The sequence below is a fragment of the Tupaia chinensis genome, unplaced genomic scaffold (genome assembly GCF_000334495.1).
Source record: "Tupaia chinensis unplaced genomic scaffold, TupChi_1.0 Scaffold000275_1, whole genome shotgun sequence".
NCBI classification, from domain to species: Eukaryota; Metazoa; Chordata; class Mammalia; order Scandentia; family Tupaiidae; genus Tupaia; species Tupaia belangeri.
In genome coordinates, this window is record NW_006159757.1 from 8,287,211 (window position 1) to 8,291,043 (window position 3,833).

Sequence of the window (3,833 nt, forward strand, 5' to 3'; positions counted from 1 at the left end):
TTTTAAGCCACTGGGTCCGGGACGCGAACCGCGGTCGACTACATGGGAGTCCAGCGACATAGCCATTACGCTAACTGCTGGTTCCCCAGACATGAAGCCATTTTAAAGCTGAGGTGTGTCCTGGTGCGTTCAGGGAAGCCATGCTCTTAACCAGTCTCCTAGACTCTCAAAACATTCAGACAAGGTAGGACAACCTCCATCTTCTCTCTGTCTCTGCCTGTCTCATTGTTTGTCTCACACTCTCTCTCCCTTTAAATTTTTAACCTTTCTTTTTTCTTTTTTTTTTTTTTTAATTTTCAAGCACCTCTCCACAGCTTGGGCCTGTTCTTTCACTGGCTAATTTCAGAAGCCATTTTAAAGCTGAGGTGTGTCCTGGTGCACTAGCGCGCTGCACGGTTTTCATTTTTTCTCTTTTTTTGTACTATTTTTCTTTTTTTTTTTCTTTTTTGCTTATATTTTTTAATCTTACTTTCTTACTCTAAGCTTCACTCTCCACACACTGAATGTCTAGATAGGCCTAGTGCACAGTAGCCAAGCATCTGAATCTTTTTAGAGTCACTGAAATCCTCAACGCTTATTGAACCTCCCACTTTAATGAAGAAATTTCCCTTTATAAATCTGAACTCCTAATCTTACTGTGGATACCACACTGTGAAGCACTGTGGAGGAGAGCTTTTGTCACAGAATGACCAGAAACAACTGCAGAGGCACAAGAAACATAAGAAACCAAGAAAATATCTCTCCCCTAAGAGAAAAGAACAATCCCTCATCATCCACAGACAGTACAGTAGAATTCCTGGAAATGTCTGATAGAGAGTTCAGAATATTTATAGGGACAAAACTAAATGAGATACAAGAGCTGAGAGACAATGAACTCCAGAAGATGCAGGAGGAAAGAGACAACGAGTTCCAGGAGGTGTTGAAGTTCTTTCATGATCTGAAAGAGGAAATACACACCATAAAAAAGAATCAAATGGAGCTGGAGGAGAAACATCTTGAACAACAACTAAAAGTTCTTGTAGCCACCCCAAACTCTGCCCTGGACTCTGTCCTCACCCTCCTCAACTCAGGAGGAGGAGGGAAAATAATGTACCCATAGGCATGTTGAAAGCAAAACCTCTGAGGTAGAAAAAAACAACCAAAAAAACTGAGACAATACCCCCCCCAAAAAATGAGAATACTATATGAGAAATACTAGACAGCATTAAGTGCATAAACATTCAGATAATTAGAATACTAGAAGGAGAGGAAACTAATAAAGGCATTGATAATCTAGTCCATGAAATCTTGGAAGAAAATTTTCCAAATCTAAAGAGGCATTCAAATATTCAGACACAATAAATACAAAGGACCCCTAGCAGAATCAACCCAAGATCTTCTCCAAGGCACATCATAGCCAGGCTGGCCAAATCAATAGACAAAGACAAGATACTAAAATTGGCAAGAGAGAAACGTCAGATTACTTATAAAGGTTATCCTATCAGGCTAACCTCAGACCTCTCATCAGAAACAATGCAAGCAAGGAAAGAATGGGAAAATATATTCAAAGTGTTAGTGAAAAACAGTTTCAACCAAGAATACTATACCCGGCAAGATTTTCTTTCATATGGAAAGAAAGAATAAAAACATTCTCAGATAAATAAGACCTGAAAGAATTTGCCTGTAGCAGACCCACTCTTCAAGTTCTGAAAGGAGTGTTCAACCAGTAAAACTAAAGATACATACAGAAATAAGAGAACAAAAGGCAACCAAGAAAATAACCAATTTAATGCTAGGGACAAGAAATATCAACAACAACATAGGTTAACTTCCAGGATTTAAATGGAAAGATTGGACCACAGAAACTCTGCATATTCAACAGAAGAGAGTTTGAACAAGACTGAACTGGTGAAATAGAATTTTATGACTTTTGAGTAAAATATTACTGATTTTACTATGCTTTATTTTCCCAATTTAAACAGTTTACTTTCTTTTGAGTTGTTGATAGGTTCAGCAATATATTAAAATATTTTGTTTGTTTCTTTAAATGGGAACATAAACTTTTCTTCCCTCCTGACCCCTCTGGAATTGGAAAATATTTGGGAATATTCTTTTGTGGCAGAAGGGTTATTTGCATAAGTTCAACAATGTTTGTTGCATTGATTCAGAAATTGGAAATACTCATTATTGGACAGGACTTTGACTGGAATGTCATACCTGAAGGTTAATCAGAAAACTATAGAACTAAGGAGGATCTCAAGTAAGCCAACAGAAGCTCTTAGAAAGATGGCCTGGCATCGTAAATAGTTCTGCCTTGCAGAGAGGATTAGAGAAGATATATGAAAGAATTTATAACAAAATAACCTGGACTTTTCCAGCCCAGCATTGTAATCAGTAGAGATTGCAAAAGAGCAACCGCACCAGAGGATTATTTTGAGAAAGACTTTGAAGGAAGAAAAAGAGACTGATCTTTGCTAGCAGATGGTATATCACAGAATACTTGACAGGGCTGAATTGAGAAGGTTTATGTGTGTAGTGTGCTGGGCATTTGCTTTTCAACAATCTGAGCAGTTGACATATAAATACTTTCTCAAAAATATTCAAAACTATACTGTTTTTTTTTTGTTATAGTCACAAACAAAATTATAAGAAATATTTTGAACATTATCTTTAAAATTCAGCATTTTGAAATTTTGAAAGTTGTTTATTAACTGTCAAGAACTATGGAGTATGAGTTAAATTTTTTTTTTGATATGTAAAGTAAATGATTGTGGAAAAATGTAAAAATAAATTTAAAAAAAGAAAGGGTCGCTGGACTCCCACGTAGTCGACTACGGTTTGCTTCCCGGACCCGGTGGCTTAAAACTCACGCCGGGCGCGTGTGCGTGTGTGCCCAAGATCCCGAGAGGAGAATGGAGGAGAAGAGATTGCAGCGTGACCAGCTCCTCTGGGGGGTGATTTCTCGCTTTCTGTCTCTCTGTCTCTCTCTGTCTGGCGAGCGCACATGCCCTATAGCAAAAACCTCTCCAAAAAAAAGAAAAAAAAAGAACTATGGAGTATGAGTTAAATTTTTTTGATATGTAAAGTGAATGTTTGTGGGAAAATGCAAAAATAAATTAAAAAAAAAAAGAAAAAAGAAAGAAATACACCACCCTCCACACAGAGCACCCATTGTACCTGGCTCTCTGAGTCTTCCTGCTGGCCTTGAAGAAGCTTAGAATGATCTATGAGCCATCAATTCCACTCCTTGTCTGGTCTTAATCCCACAGCAAGACCTGAGAATTCCAGGCTGTGAATCCAAAGCATTCCCACCACAGAGCTGGTTCTCCATAACATCTTTTTTTTTTTTTTTTTAAAAAGATTGCCTTATGATGCATATGCTCCCCAGAGAGAGAGACACAGTGAGAGGGAAAGTGAGAAATCACCTACCAGAGGGAATGGCCCCCCACAGTCCATTCTCCATTCTCCTCCCGGGATCGCCCCCCACACACACACACTGGTGTGATTTTTAAGCCAACGGGTCTGGGATTTGAACCGTCATCAGCCATGGGAGAGTCCAGAGATGAAACACTATGCCATCTGCCGGTTCCCCTCCATAAGGACTTGACTTAAGATCCTAAGAAAGGAAGGGACCAGCAGATGGAATAATGGTTATATTGCTGAACTCCCACATAGTCGACCGTGGTTCAATTCCTGGACCCAGGGGCTTAGAGTCACACTACACACACACACACACTGGCGTGATTTTTAAGCCAACAGGTCTGGGATTTGAACCGCCATCAGCCATGGGAGAGTCCAGAGATGAAACACTATGCCCTCTGACGGTTCCCCTCCCTCACGAATTGACCTCAAAT

The 3,833-nt window shown here is 39.4% G+C and overlaps 1 long non-coding RNA gene across 1 annotated transcript in view; it reads right to left on the reverse strand.

The window, feature by feature from the left end:
• Positions 1-3,371, reverse strand: part of LOC102467880 (uncharacterized) — a 25,999-nt gene extending 22,628 nt beyond the window's left edge. The window contains exon 1 of the long non-coding RNA XR_334766.3: positions 3,157-3,371. This is a non-coding gene — a long non-coding RNA (uncharacterized LOC102467880). The remainder of the gene's footprint in view (positions 1-3,156) is intronic.
• Positions 3,372-3,833: the final 462 nt, after the last annotated feature.